This window comes from Quercus robur, chromosome 2 (genome assembly GCF_932294415.1).
Source record: "Quercus robur chromosome 2, dhQueRobu3.1, whole genome shotgun sequence".
In the NCBI taxonomy this organism is placed as follows: Eukaryota; Viridiplantae; Streptophyta; class Magnoliopsida; order Fagales; family Fagaceae; genus Quercus; species Quercus robur.
Window position 1 is genome coordinate 94643490 of NC_065535.1, and position 16910 is coordinate 94660399.

The window sequence follows — 16910 nt, forward strand, 5'->3', positions numbered from 1 at the left end:
TTATGTTCAATAAATGTCATATTCATTTGTGTGATTGTACTTGATGAAATGTGTTTTCACATGCTCAATCTTTGTTAATTCAAGCACAAAAAGATTTTTGAGTGTTTTAGGTGTTTTTGGAAAGTATTTTGTTTGAAAAATCTGAAAATTTCAAAAATCCTGTTTTGCCCTGTTTTGGCGGCTCAGTCGCGGGTATGTCAAGTCGCGTGCCTCAATCGCGTCTTCGCGGGTCATTTTTGGCGGCTTGTTCGCGAGTGGAAGGTCCAGTCGTGCGGTTTACTCAGAGATTTTCGCGGCTCAGCTCGCGACTCACTCGCGGGTAGACCTTCCAGTCGCGAAAAATACTTAGAAAAATTTTTCAAATTTTTGTCCTTGAGTGTTTTGGCGGCTTGATCTGGCGACTTTTTGGCGACTCGTTTCAGTCGCGAAAATCGCGTGTTTTGGAAATACAGGGGCAGTTTTTTTTTAAATTTTTTGTTTTTCCCTCGATCTTTTTGTGACTGTTCATTGTCTTTCTCATCTGCTCTTACCCATTCACACCGTGCCTCCATTTTCGATCTCCATTGTTTGTCTCTTTTCAGCTCAAAATCATCGAGTAACAGGTATAGTTTTCTGCTTTGAAGTCTATTCTACTTGTTGTTATGGTTTTCCCTCTAGATTATTCGCATTTGATTGTGATTTTGAAATGGGTTTTTAGCTCAGCTACTAATCTTTGTCCATGCTTAGCTTATGGAAACTTTTGTTTCTGTTTTGAGCTATTTTATATTGCTGATTTTGTTCTTCATCATGTGCTTAGCTAGGGTTAGCGATTTTTGTCTGATCTGCTGTTGATGTGGTGTTTCGAAATGATCCTGTGTGGTATCCTGCTGATGTGTTGTTGAATGTGGGTTCTTTTTCAGCTGATTGTGTGGTTTCATTTTGTCTACCTCTACTGTGTAGTTCAATTTGGGCCATTTGTGTCCCTTATTGCTATTTTCGGGCTATTTTCATCTAGCTATTAGGGTTTCTTCATTGTCCCTAAATTTCCACTAACCCACTGCTAATAAAGTAAGTTGGATTGTGTTCTGCCATTTCTCTTGTTCATAATACAGACTAGTCATGTCACCATTCAAGAAAGCTGCTGTGAAAGGAGGTAGTTCCAAAGGGAAGGAACCAGTAATTGATGTTGATGATTACCCACCTCAAACAAAAGGGACTCGCTCCTCATCAAAGAGTTTCGATCCCAACAAGTTCAGATCATATGTAGCCTATCAGTCTTATGAGAATTTCTTTCTACATGCCAAACCATTACTAGAAAGAGTTTTGGATCAGTCCTCACTTCATGACACTGACATTCCGAAATGGTTTGCTCACAAGGATTGGAATTACCTTCTCTCTGATCCGGATGATGCGTATGAAGAGTTGGTAAAAGAATTTTATGCTAACGCAATTGTGGAAGGAGATGAACTTAAGTGCTGGGTTCGGAAAAAGAACTTTTCTGTCTCTCCTACATATCTGGCAGAAATTCTTCACATCAACAGACCAATTTTCCGACATTCACCGGTTTATGATGATCTCTGTCCTGATGAGGAGCTTCTCAAAGAAAGTCTTGGTCAAGACTTGGAGTTCTCACCCAATGGAAAATCCATCAGTGTTTCCTCTCTTTCTCCAAAACTGAGAGTGCTTACAATTGTGATGTTTCACAATTTGTACCCTTTATCAAGCACTGGGTATATGAACCTCGGACGTGCTTTGTTTCTTCATGATCTAATCTCTGATGTGGAAATAGACATCTGTGCTCACATCTTTCATGTTCTGCGCAAAACGGTTCTTCGAACTGAGTCTCGGATATGCGTTCCTTTCTGCAGTCTCATTTCACGGATCTTGAAGCTCAAGGGAATTTATCCAACGGCAGACGAATCTCCTATCTCCAAACCAAGTCCAATCAACATGCGTACATTCAATGCAAGCATTGGACATAGTCGGAAGAGAGCCAAACCAGAAACTTCTGCATCTCACAGTGGATCTCAGTTCAGCACTCTCTCCCTAGATGAGAAACTTGATCGCATTGTATCCTCTGTCCACGAGTTGAATACAAAGATGTCTGGACTCACAGCTTCTCTACACCATCAAAGCACTCGATGGGATATGAAGTTTACTTCTCTTCAAACTCAATTGGATCAAATTCAGAGAAAGCTGGAAGAGGATGAATAGCCTATTCCATGACAAAAAGGGGGAGTGATAAGCATGATCAGAGGGGGAGGATATTACCTAAGGGGGAGTGTCTTTACATTCTTCTTCAGTTTAAGTTTTCACTTTAAGTTGATATATTGTGTTTTGTAAACTGTTATTCAGGATGTTTTTGTGTTTTGTACCCATGTGCTTTTGTAAGCTTTTAGGGTTAATGTTTTATGCATAGTTTGTAGGCTTTATGGTATGTACCTTGCTTAATGCAGCCTTTATGCTATGTTGAAATCAGTACTTTAATCTAAATGTTCTGCATTTTGGTTTATGTACTGTCACTCTTGTGCCCTTGTAGGATTGTTCCTAGATGCATATACCTTGTGTGTTATGCATTGGTTGAGTGTTGAGCATACAAGTGACTTGCCTTGTGCTTGTTAACTTGTATGTCCGTGTGTTCATTCCAAGTGTGAATGAGCACTGTGATCACTACCTTGTGGTGTTCACTTGGTTGATCAAGCCATGGTTTGTTTCTTAACTCCATCTTTGCTTGATCACATATTACCTGTTTCATATGCATTTATAATTTTCTGCTTACAATGATCATGGTGTATTGTTGTGTTTCAGGAGTATTTTGTTCATATGATTCAAGTGCTTCACAGCTTCTAGAGTTAGGTGTGAGTGAGTTTTGTTCAACTGTTCCCAACTCACATGTTAAGTCTAGAGTCTGTTTTAGGGTTTTGTCACGGAATAGCCAAAGGGGGAGATTGTAAGGTTGAATTTATTCAACCATCTAATTGGCTTTATTCCGTGCCAAATTTGCTTGTAATTCAGCATTTAGTAACCCTGTATTTAGGTGGGTTTGATGTAAGGGTAGTGAGTGAGATAGAGTGAAGATTGCTCAAGAGTGTGCAAGAAAACAGAGACTCGCGGCTGGGACTTGCGGGTGACTCGCGGCTGCAAGCCGCCAGACGCAGCACACGTGCCAAGCATGCTGGAAGATGAACAGTCATGCTAGCTGGAGCACTACAGGACAAAACAGGACAACTGGCCATACGGTTATCTCGCGACTGGATCTCGCGACTTAGTCAAGCCGCGAGGTCAAGCCGCGAGCCACCCCTGTTTTGTAAAACCTGACGTTTCACATTCCTCTCCCACTTTAGTATAAATACCCCTTTTACCCACGATTGTAAGAGAGCTTCCAGAGAGAATTTTGAGAGAGAAACCCTAAAGAAAAACCAGATTGATTCACCCACAATCTATACATTAGAGTCTTCAAATTCCTCTACTCTCTTCCTCTCCATTGTCAAATCCATGAGAGGCATTATACCAAACCTGGTTCTCACCATCATCATCACTGTGAGACAGCTGTTTGGATTTCTGGGAAGCAGTTAGGAAGGAACCAATCTTCATTGGTTGATGCTACGGTCTAGTAGCGGAATCCGGGAAGCTAGAAAAGAAAAAGGTTCGGCGCAACCTCGTTGGAGCAAGAAGCTTGGAGAGCTTAGGTGCACTGGGTAGATTAGGCTTGGAGGGTCTATTGCTGTCCATGTATCCCAACTGTATTTTCTAGTGGATTGTTTACCGCTTGGAGGGCGGCGGAGAGGTTTTACGCCGAGGACTTTGGTTTCCTCTTCGATAACACATCGCGTGTTGTCTTTGTGTTTGCATCTTCCTTCCTCTCTATCTTTGCCTTTTTATTATCTGCTGTGGATTATATTTTGTTTTGGCTTAGATAGTTTTTACCAATTCCATATTATAGCATATGTTAAGTTTCCGCACACTAGTTGTTTGACATATTGCTTGAATTGGTTAAGTTGTATTTTGGGGGTCTAAACGTTCAAAGGTGTTTATACACGTTTTTGAACTTTCAGAGATCACTTGGGATTAAATTGTAATACCATAGTTCAGCAAGAGAGAGATGTGATGGCTCAAAAATATATGCCAGAGAGAAGTTCTATTATCAAAGACATCTATAAATTGCAGTAAGAGTGAAGAAGACTAGACTTGGTATCATATGCAGTATGCTTAAATTCCTTCACCCCCTTACATAATTGCGTGTATGTAGACAGCTTCTAGTACAACCATTACATCCAACGGATAATTTGAAGACTCAATAAAAGTAATTTTTCTAAAATATTTGAAAGAAAAATTAAGAAAATATATATCTAATTAGATTTGGACTCAAGAGTTACACCACTCCCACCCCACCTCTAAATTAATATTATTTTTTGAAATTCCTTTATTATAAGAAAAATATATAAGACTTATTAGACATATCTCTCTCTCTCTCTCTCTCTAAAAAGTTATTAGGTATAACAAAATGAAGTATTATAGAAGCCTACTTCAATTATTATAACATTATTATAAAATATATGCATCTTTCTTGTAAATCTCATAACTGTGTGAGATGTGGGATGGGCCTATAAACATCTCTTCTCTTCCTGATTGGGTCTCTTCTTTGGGCTCTAAAGATGGTTTTGAATCCTCTCTTTTTTTCTTTTTCTTTTTTCTTTTTTTCTTTTTTTCTCTTAGTTAATATAATCCTTATTTATCCAACCAAAAAAAAAAACAAGGTCTATAGTTTTAGAAAAATGGGTTGGGTTAACTAGCCGAAAATACAAAAATCTTGAGGCCTATTGACCAAGCTCATGAGCAGCTAAATTTGCCACCATACATTTTAACATATGTTTGAAACGGAGGAAGATGAGAAAGATCATCCAGCCCCCCTATCCCTTTCCTCTTCTCTCCTTCCATTATCTCCCATCATCCAAACATAAGGTTAGAGAAGTCATAGGAAGCAAAATCCTTCCTAAGCTCCTTGACATTAATGATTGAAAGAATATTCAGCTTTACCAAAAGGCAGTGCAATACAAATTGGACCACATGTTATATAACATTTTCCCTATTGATGCCTACATGTTCCTTTTGCCATGGTTCTCATCGAGCCAGTAAGTATGCAATGGTTCTTATGAAAGGAAATGATAGAGAGTTAGGAGAGACAGAGAGAAATGCACCTGAACAAGTTGGAGGACAAGTTGTCCCAGTGCTAAGAATTCTTGCTCAACTGGAAGAGGATCATGTGAGTGTGTGTCTGTATATTAATACGTGTATGTTGAGGAAGAGAGTAAGCTTAATTGGGAATTCCGTCCAGGAAAAATCAATAATATAGGTTGAGAATGCTTTCGATGTCTTCTAATCAAATTTAACCCATATAGATGTATCAATGTGGAAACTTGGCGTAGTCACTAGTCACCTCTGAGTCCACCCTTTTCCATGTAATTTAAAGGGTAGACAACAAAACAGAAGGGTATATTTACCATAACAATAAGTCTAGTACATGAGGAATGAGCACAAAAAATCTTTTAAAATTAATAAGGTGAGATGTTGTGACTGGTATACATTACAATAAAATTAATTTTTAATATATAAGTTGATGTTTACTCTAAATTGATAATTACGTTTTATCATCAAGTTAAGATAATAATTGGTTTTTGGTGTAAGCAAAATTCCAACCATGGTCATTTATTCAATGATAAGAGACTTTATAATTTTTTTTATAAATATGATAGATTTTTTTACAAACTTTACTAATTGAGTCAATTAAAATCAAATTAAAATGATGTTAGTAGTAGATCATGTAAATGTGATATTGCATCACTAATAATTTACCTCTTCAGGAAAAATTATCTTATGAGACGGTCTTACAAGACATCTCTCTCACAATATATGTAAATTCCACAAATTGTGAGAGATATCTTATTAGACTGTGTAGATCTCACACATATTGTGAAAAAGATGTTTCATAAAACAGTCTAATGAGATATCTTCTCTGCCAATAGGTTGTGAAAAATATTTGTAAATGTTCGCCTTTTTGACATTTCTCTATGTCATTGAAAGCTCCAAAGCACACTAGAAGGTCCAATGCATTTCCTAGTGAGAAAAACAAATTCCTTGTCATGTTTTGCAGCAATTCTAGCTTTTGGGAGGTAATTGTGAGAGAATTTAATATCCATGAACCGTTTTGATTTTGAGGGTATTGAAAAGAACGCGCACGTGAAATTCAAATGTGTTTTTCATGTCCCCATAATCATAGGGCCAACGAGAAAGACACCTCCTAAAATCTATAATAACTTAGTTTGTATAAATTGGCGTATTTTATTGGCTTCATCTATATGAAGACAGCTTCCCAAAAAAATCTATATGAAAAATGACAATGCACAAGGAATTCATGTCGGGCAATTCAAGAATGCCCCTGATATATATAAATTTTAAAATGGAATGAACTTTAAAAATATAATTGTACTTTTACACAATAACTAAATAAGCTGTTATAAACTGATAAAAACAAACCCATTCAAGAGCACACAAGATAACCAAAGTGACAAATGATACCTAGTTAATTCCCTTTTTTTTTTTCTTTTTTGATAGGGCCTAGTTAATTCCATTGAAAATTAAGATTGTTACAATGGCAATTACAGAAATTCTACCTATAGTTGGAATGCCTATTGCATATATTACACTTGCCCAAAAAAATATGGCCTATCATTTTCAATCACCATAAGCAAAAGGTTGAAAATTGACCCAGTGTCTTGAAGGATCACAAGCCAACTTAGCTTGGTCTAAATCAAGCTGAAGAGGGAAAAAAAAAACCATTAACAAATAAATAGTAAATAAATAAATAAATAAAAACTGGTAAGATCATCTAATCATTATGTTCTGTAGCCCACTCTATAACAATACACAATCAGCTAGGAAATTAAGATGCCTCATGAAAGTTTCGTTCCAGTCATGAAAAGGGCATGTGATAGTAGAGATTTAAAAATAAATCCCTACAATCCTATACAAATATGTGGACCATTCATCAAGTTGCTTTCAGGCTGACCTCCCAACTTGAACTTGGATAAATGCTTAGCCAAGAATATGGACTTCAGAAGATCACCTCAAAAAGACGGAATTTTACCAGATGTTTGGATGGAGATAGAGAAAAAGAGCATAGAATGAAAGGAAACCGATATATAGTAATGTTAGTACATTAGTCACTTTTCCCCCGACTCTCCTATCGTCTCCCTCCGCTCTATTCCAAACACACCCTTACGAATTAATCACTTGTTTTTCCTCTGATGAATGGGGAATTAATCCCTTAACCAAGGAATGAGACATTTTGGGTATTTATGAGCTCTCATTGTTTAGCCCTTATGAGAAAAATGGGCTTAGCAATTAGCATTCACTAAGAGGCTCCCAGTATCATCCATGTTTTTATCCAGGCCACAGCCTAGTTTCATAATAAGCCGCTGAAATTTTAAGGAGCACTTCCTACTTTGAGTTGTGGGAGGATTAAGGTAAAATTTTGGAAAAAACTTAGATATAACTCCTTAAGATTGTATGTTAAGTTTCCTAATTAAATTTAACCATGTGTTTTGCTAACAAGCTATGTGGTTAATTGTCCTTGGCAAAAATAACACTATTTGTGTGGCATAAAAGTCAATACAACCACACAGTTAAACTTAATTGGAAACATCTAAGGAATTGTATCAAAGTTTTGCCATCTTGTATACACACTTTTAATTGATGAGTAAACTTAAGCTTTTAACAATTCCAATGGAGTACACTCAAAAGGAGTCTCATAGTCACTTATCATCAATTTTAGGACTACTTTCAGAATCTGAGGGGTTCTTGTATCTCCAAAGGAAACCCAAACTGCTACCCATCACATTCATTATCACAGCAGACACAGCTGGAGGTACCACAACCATTGGCGAGGAAAAATGGGAGGTTGCTAAAACCACACCTAAGGAAGAATTTTGCATGCCAACCTGCAAGGAAGTGTCAATCAATGAAAATTATTGATTGGTATTACCATAAGCTATTGCCATTACAGATACACTGGAGGCATTGCTTAATTACAATTTTTTTCATTAGACTTAGACATTCCATTCTGATCTTTAAAAAAAAAAACTGAAGACTTGAAATGAAGTTTAAAAAATTGTTCCATAAAAGAACACAAGGAAAATATTGTGACATTTAAAATTATAAATCTTGAGCAGGGAACAAAAGCAAGAATTTTAAATGCAACCGGTTTGATATTCTATTGCATATACCTCAATTGATATTGATTGCCGTTGGGGTTCTTTAAACCCACAAATAGCTGCCGATATATACCTGCAGTTAAAAGCCCCATCAATTGTATGCTATCACCATTGAAGCAACCAAAGGTGGTTAACACTAACACAAATTTTACATGATAAATAATAATTTTAAGTTATCTATATTAGCCGAATTTATGAACCTCTATGGTAGTCAAAAACACCATCTATATCTTGCATCATATATTTAATGGCAAATAAGAAATGCACATATGAAGAAAAGGATAGAGATATAACATGAATCTAATTAAACTTTGCATTTTATTGCAATGATGTTGCACTTCACAGGGATATATCGCAAGTCTAGACTATTTGGTTTTAGTAAATTGGAGTACTCAAATTCATTAAATAGTGGGTTTTTTCCTGAGACATTTTTGTACTCAATGAAACTATAGTTAACATGAACATGAAGCAAACCATATGTTATGCCAAGAAAACACACACACACAAAGCTCAAAAAAACTAATCAGACCTGCACTTGTTACTGACTGAAACAAATATATGCATCACTATCATATTGACGAACGAAGTGTACATTAACAGATTAAAGTCACCAAATGAAGGGTAACACTTACCCCACAAAGAAACCAACATAATGTAATAATGCCACAGCAAGCATTACAACCCCCAGTTCACCAGATAATATTGCTTGAGCTTGGCGTAGTGGAGAGAGATCAGATGTCAATGATGCACCAACCATTGAATTGAGCAGAACAATATTTTCTGAAAATACACTGCCCCCCGAAAAAGCATGGTTACATGCATCAGAGGGATCACATCTAAAACGAAGTATTTTCAAGACAACTGGTTAAGTGTAAAAAACCAAAACCTGCATGCGAGTAATGATGAAGCCAAAACAGCAAAAAGTGGGGCGAAAGGTGTCACAATTTTCACAACCGCAGGAAATGCACTCTGTATATAAGCACCTAACAGAATAGGTGCAACCACCACCTAGACAGGATGAATAAAGACCACTATGTCATCCATACATGATTTTATATAATTGAAGCTTATTTAGATTTCAGTTCACCTGCAGGGTGCTGATGGAAAGTTTAATAGCATCTACAGGAACTAAAGTTTCTGATAGTATCTTTGTCAAGAAGGAGTCAGAAGCACTGCTCCAAGAGTAGTGCACGCTGTCACGATAATAGACAATGGAACATCCCCTCGAGCAATCAAGGTCACCTGAAACAATACACAAACAGAAGTAAATTGGAATCTCATAAAAGTGAAGACCTTGCGTTCTAGACGTAATTTATTTAACTTTCCATATCAATTAGAAATAAAATCCCCATCCATTTAACTGAATTACCAAATTATAATGGATTCTCAATTCATTTGGCTTCAACAACACTACAATCAGTTTGTCAAGCTTCTAAGTATCTAGATCTTGAAAGCCGGGGGGGGGGGGGGGGGGGGGGGTGGGGGGGGCTACTACTAAAATAAAATCAAGTAATGTAGTGGATTTAAGTCTTTTAAAATGAACTTGTATCAATTATAACCATCCCAATGATTGCAAGCTATCAAAGCATCAAACTGAGCTCACCACTCTACTTGTTCGAGAAAATTGTCAGATCTTGCTCTCTAAAAGAAAGAGGTTAATTGTTCAACATAATTCCAATTTAAATTGGGATTCGGACAAATAAGTATGGCAACTCTACCTAAGTTTCCTGCCTGGACCAGATGTTACCTATCAAATATAGACTTTAAGAAATCTATATTTGATACCAGCAAGGAGTGATATGTTTCAGATCGACATCATACTCAAAATATAGGAAGTTCAGAAACAATATAAACTAACTGTGGGAAAGGATATCATATTCCACTACATAACATATGCTCAAGATTGAGCAAAAGGGGGAAAAAGTATTTTAGTTGTTTAGATATAAAAGCCACTTGAAAATACATCTTTAGTTTCCACTCTGCTTCTATTTGTAAGATACCTAGCTAAACATGCACTCCCAAGAAGAATTGACAGAGACGTGTATCCATCAAGTCAGATACATGTAAGCCCACTATAATTTGAGATCCATAATAGAAGCTTTGCTACCCTATGTTTAGAACTGTGAAGAAAAGTATTCATAAATTCAAAAAATTTTAAGATTAATATCAGTTCTATCACAGGAATGCTTTGCCGCTTTATGACATTAATACTCGGTAAACAAATGGGATAACGATAAACATCAATTTTCCTTGTGATGCATGTGTTTGTCACAATATATAGTATTATTTCCCCACCATCCATTGAACTTAACATTGGAAACCTACAGGAAATTAAGGACATAGAAAGGACTAGACGATCCCAAACATTTGGAACAAGCATTAGTTGGGCTAAAAGTTGAAATTGTGGTCCATACCTTAAAAGCATGGGTACAAACATCAGTAAACTTCTTCAAATGGCAAATGTTATTCCCAACGATAAAGTTTACAATCTTGTAGAACTCTAACAGCTTGATTTTATACTCATAATTATACAGATATCTGTATACTTCTATAGTAGTTGAAGGTGACCCTAACACAATGCCTGATGCTATGGTTTAAATTTTATTAAAAGCCCATTTGTAAAAGAATATATCTACTTGAAAATGAGCCATGAAAAATAACAAAAAACAGGTTGGTACTCTTAATATAGATGCAGAAGACTCTTGTTGAATAAGATTATGAGGTGGGGTTAATATAGTAATCATGGAAGTTTGTGATTCTTGTATGAGTTGGAGCATGATCAAGCCTCAGGAGCTTTTGTTAAATGATAGGGAGAGCTTAAAGCCCATAATATGCATGGACAAGGGCTCTTTTGTGCCGAATCGTTTGCTAATACTACTCTCAACCATTTGATTGGGCTATTGGCTAACAATTCACCTCCTGAAGACCTAAATTTTATTATATCTGGTGAGTGTTCTAGAGTTGTGAGACCCAGGCTTTCATTGTAGGGCCCAATGCTCTTTAAAGTACTCCATAAAGAAAATACAGGAAACAGACAACCAGCAGGTACTCAGCCTAACAGTAAATACGTTTTTTATAGTGGAAAATTGCTAATTCCACAACCATGGCAGGCCCTTTTAAAAAAAAAAAAAAAATCAATATAAAAAGACTGGCCAATATCTTTTCATCTCATGACCATTTGCCCTCTATATCTCTATCTGAACGACCAGTCTTGGAGATGTAAAGGATTTGCATTGACTTTCTTAATGAATCTATGGTTAGCTACATAACATTCCTAACTGGGAAGTAAGTCCCATAAGGGCTATCAAGTTTCTCCTGCCTCAAATTCTACCTCTTGGAATGTGCTAGAATCTAAAGAGAATGATCATTAGAAAGTAGTTAAAACACATCTTCCTAATTAGGGCATAAATGACTCTGTAAAACAGCTTTGCATACAAATTTCAGTATATAAGTTGAGAAAAAGAACAATGTAATGGAAATAAAGGTAATCATACCACGTTGGAGGCGGTACCTCCAGGGCAACAACCAAGCAATATTAAACCAACTGAAAGAGAAGGTGAAAGCCCCAAGATTTTACTAATAGCAAATGCAGAGGCTGGCATAATTGTATACTGAGCAACACAACCGAACAATATCTGAACAAAAGGTCAAAGCAACAAACTCAGAAACTGGAAAATCATATTCAAGAACAGACATCAAGCTAGTGCTTCATTAAAATCTTGACACTCCTTAAGAAATCAATGAAAGCCATCAATAAGAATATATGAGCACTTAAAAAAAATTTAATCTGATTATGCAATGATCTAAGGTTTCATTTAGATGGAGGCATTTGAAGTGATCGATTTGCATTTTGATTTTTAGTTTAAATGACAAATTTTTCTGTTGATGAAATTCACGGATGGATTTAAGCTTTACTAATATATGGATTTGAAATTTTTTGGTATAAGATTTTATTCCAAATCTATAACATCACAAGTGTTTTTGTCAGAGCAAATCCTCATAGCTCAAACACATCATATACTGTTAAAATTCATATCAAGCAATTTATACTAGTAACTATTCTTCAAGTCCTTTTTAACTTTTTTAAATGAGTAAATCCTGGGGACAAATATTTTTACAACTTGTTAAGGTGGCAAGTTGGGATTGGTGTGACACCAGTTTCACATGACTCTCCACCACTAATATCACTGTTATTAAGCAACAATCATAACATGTCAGCAGTAGTGGAAAATTTTGTATCACTAGACATATTTCCTTAAATGCAAATGCAGCCTTAAGGAAAACAAGCAAAAGAGTTTAGGCATTAGTATTTATGGAACTATATGCAGAAAATATGTTGGCTGACTTATCTCCCAATTAAATATTCAATTCAATAACGTATTCCCATTTAATTAATTTCCTGAAACTGTTCAGATTAACAAAGGCTTATAGTAACAATTACAATATTCCAAAGAACGGACAGAAGTCCATGCAATGTAATGCAAAATGATACTGCGTACTATGAAATGTTGTAATTAGTTGATAATAAAATGGATTTGGTTAATGTTTACTCCTTACCCTGTTAGAGTATATATTAGTCATTAATTTTATGAATTTATTTATAAAAGATTAAAAAAATTGTTAAAAATTTTAGTTTATTTTTTTTATTTTTTTCATAAAAAGTTTTTAAAAATATTTTATTAATGAATGTTCTAAAATATACGTTAATAAAACCCTAATAAAAATTATATAAATAAGACAAAATGATGATGTGATGTTGCTTAAATCATAATTTATGACTTAATAAATTTTGAAATTTTTTTTTTTAAAAACATTATTTATTTCAAAATTTGAGTTAAAATATTTTGACGAAATGGAGGGGAGAAAGAAAAAAAAAAAAAAATTGAAAGAAACGTAGAGTTTAATTTGATTGGTAAAATATAGGGGAAGAGAAAGTAAATGAATGAAAGAGAAGAGAAGATGATGGGAAAATAAGATGTCATGTTTCATAATATTTACTTACAACAAAAAAGGTGGGAGTAAATAATTTCTCTGGTGAATTTATTTTTACGAAAAATAAATTGGAAATTTGAACAATTAATCAAAAACAAATTAAGCACAAAGACCCATAAGCCCACGTGTAAAACTCAACTTATATATGTTATATAAATTACACTTCTTTGGGGGTGGGGTGAGAAGCATGACTCCATGATCAAACCCACGACAAAGGAGAGAAAAAGAAGAGAGGGTGCCATCGGATTGTAACTCCATTGGCTTCATAAATTTAACATTTGGATCTTGAAAAAGAATTGATATATGTATGAGTGTCTATGGGTTGAGTTTGGGCAGGTCTTTGTTCCACTTGTCACTCAATGAAATCAACTCTGACGCCTTGAGTTGGGCCGAGTACAACTATCGGATTGGTACACTTTTGATAACTATGCTATATATATCAATTTGATAAGGGGCTTAATAGGTACAATATGTTCAAACCATTTTAATTGAAATGGACTAAATTTTTTTTTAAAAAAAAATGTTATGATTATAACATTTTTACAACAAATTCTATATGATAAATTGTTATTTGTTATTATTAGTAGGCAAAAAAATAATTCTAATAGCAGATTTAAATTAAAAACCTGTAATAATCTGTTAATTAAAATTTGTTGTAAAAATATTATGAAAATGTTGTGAAATATATTCTCTAAAATTAATAATTTTGATAAGATAAAATAGTCATTCTATGATACTTGTAGGGTCAATTTTTGGGGCCCAGGCCCAGCAGGTCGGTGATTCTGGCCTAAAGAGCCCTAGACAATGAATTTGTAGAGAGCGGGTTATAGAACTAGGCCCTAACGAAGTGAGTGTTAGTTAATTTTGGGCCATGCAACGATTAAACGTAAGAATATCTCCTTCATGTCCACTGGATGCTCGGTCCGAGGAGACGTGTGGGTGCACTTCTGTTCCTGATCAAAGGCTATAGTCTTTCTCTCTCTCTTCTGTTCTTTCTTCCTCTTTTTTTGTCGATCCCTTCTTCATGGGGATTCCCTTCTCTTATATAGCCTCTTTGAGGTCATCAGAACTTTACACTTGTTGATCATCTAGACCTTCACTTGAGTGTCCGTCCCATCGGACATCTCCTCTACCTTTCTGTGAGTTGTAGTGGCCAAGGTAACACTGTTCGCCTGTCCTCTCCACATTAATGTGGCCAGAAAAGTAGCTTCCCTGCATTTAATGCGGCAGCTGTAATCTCTCCCTTGACATCCTATACTCTCTTCCTTTTCCCGGGCTTGTGAGGCTCGTCCTTGCTACCAATATTCGTTGGAGTGATTCCTTATTGCTAGTAGGATGCATCTTTGGTCCATATTTGGCACGTCCGAGGAGACATTCCTCTTGGCACCACCTTTTAAATAAGTTTGGGCTCATAAGAGGTGGGCTGGAAGTCTTTTTGGCGCCCCACTTTCTCCTCGGACGGGGCTGGACTCTGTATGGGGCCCAAGACCCATTGTTTGATTTGGGAACTTTACCCCTACAAGACAGATACACACTTATTTTTAATGTAAAATGACATATGAATATCTTTTTTTTTTTTTTTTTTATAACAATGATATATGAATATCTACCTCATTTTAGTTGGTTACCTATTATATTTACACTTATTTTTAATGTATCATATATATTTTATCTATTATTAAAAAATATATATATATATATAATAAAGTTTTTTATATATATATAATAAAAATTCTACTTTAGAATAATTTTAAAAAAAAAAAAATATATATATATATATATATAACTCATTTTTAAAAACTTCAACCTCGAATTTTGTTCCCCACAATTCACAAGACGTGCGGTGGTTATGTTATATAAAACAAAGTCAATAGAGAAGGACAGAGCATGCCTTAGGCGGGCCCATAGCAAGACAAGTTACACTGAATTTTTTCTCTCTCTTCTTTTGTTTTGTTTTTGTTTTTTTTAATCAATATTTTTTTTCAACCACAAATGGACAATTCGGAGACTATGACTATGGACAATACAGAGGCAGATTTCATAAAATAAAAATAAAATGACTGAAATTTCTTCTAATTTATTATGCTCCCAATTCAAACTTACAATCTTTCAATCCAAAAAAGAAAAAGAAAAAAAAGTTAAAGCAAAATAACAAAGGGAAGGGAGATCATGAAAAATAATGACACCCATGACCCATCAAACAAAAAAAGCAAGCAACAAATGATCAATTTATTTGCCCGGTGTGACGGGGTACCCAATGCCATGCCTTCTAGTTGGGAAAACCACAAACAACATGCTGCAAATTAGGCCAACACCAACAGGCACAATGTCCAAAACCTCCTGAGCCTCATGTCCTGGCGTTGGATAAAAGCACCTCACAACATTCCTATCTCTCAGAGCCACAGCACCAAACACAAGCACAGTTAACGCAGCATGAGCCACATCAATGAACTTTATACTGTACTTACTCAGATCAGGCAAGCCTTGAGTTTCAGTGCCGGGATAGTCAAACAGCCAAAGCCCTTTGAAAGTGGCAAGGCCATGGTAGACTTGTCCATCTGAGGCCTTGATTGTGTCTGTGAAACAAGCAAGAGAGAGCTAGGATGACTAAGAGGACGAGTGTCATGGGGCATGTGGCTGAGTCACATGTGCCGTTTTGTGTGAACACTGGTATGAGGAGTTAGAAAGCCATGAGGGTTCCTGTGGGTAAAAGGTTGGCTAAGGTGGCTGTGGTTGATAAGGTTTGGGAGATTGCTCTTTGTGAGAGAGATTGTTGGCGTTGGAGTTGGGGCTTTGGGGTGTCATCAGGATCTGTATTGGTGGTTGTGTTGGGGGTTTTGGGTGTGGACGGTGGCTTTGTGGTGGGTGTGGATCTTGGCCTAAGATTAGACATTTTTTGGGTTTTGGAAAAAATGGGCGAGGCTGAATGATAAAGTGGGTATTTAAGATTGAAGGTTGGATCTTGATGCGATAACAAGTGTTTTCCGCCAAGAGGAGTTTGCCACGAATGAAGATTGATCCTTACAAAAGTTAAAGCTTTGTGTACTAAATTTTTGGAAAATTTGACTAGAGGTGGTGATTTTTGTGGTGGTGGCAAGGTGGATTGTAGAAGTGAAATGAGAGTTTTTGGTGAATGATGAAGGTGGAGGAAGAGAAATGTGAGATGTGATGAAATGAGAAAGGCTATTTGGCGTTAAGGAATTAGAAGAGTGGTTACTTTCGTGACTTGAAAGGTGGCTTTTTGTGATAAGTAATGTCAGCGTGACGTTTTGTGATAAGTAATATGATAATGATGTACATGTATATAAATTTTGCTTTTTATTTATTTATTTACAAAATTCCTTTTACATTTGAAAAAGGGAATATCCATCCTCTAATATCCCACCAGGTGTATAACCTAAATTTTCAAAAAACCCATGAATTCACAGTTAAATTCACAAGAGGGAGTTGCTGGTTTCAAGCTGATCGAGAATAAAATCACAGAGTCCAATGCGTCATTGTTTTAAAAAATATATACATTCAAGAAAATTTTGGAATCAAACAAAAATTCTAGTTATGAATTTGGATACATCATTTATGAAAGCGTCCATGTATCGTAAGGTTTAGAGATTCGAGATTCTAGAGCTATAGCAAGTCACTAGAGTTTGGGCATAAATGATTTACTAGATT

The 16910-nt window shown here is 35.8% G+C and overlaps 2 pseudogenes; both read right to left on the reverse strand.

The window, feature by feature from the left end:
• Positions 1-7745: 7745 nt before the first annotated feature.
• LOC126705705 (probable sodium/metabolite cotransporter BASS1, chloroplastic) lies at positions 7746-11893 on the reverse strand (annotated as a pseudogene).
• Positions 11894-15298: 3405 nt separating this feature from the next.
• Positions 15299-16451, reverse strand: LOC126715988 (protein DMP3-like; annotated as a pseudogene).
• Positions 16452-16910: the final 459 nt, after the last annotated feature.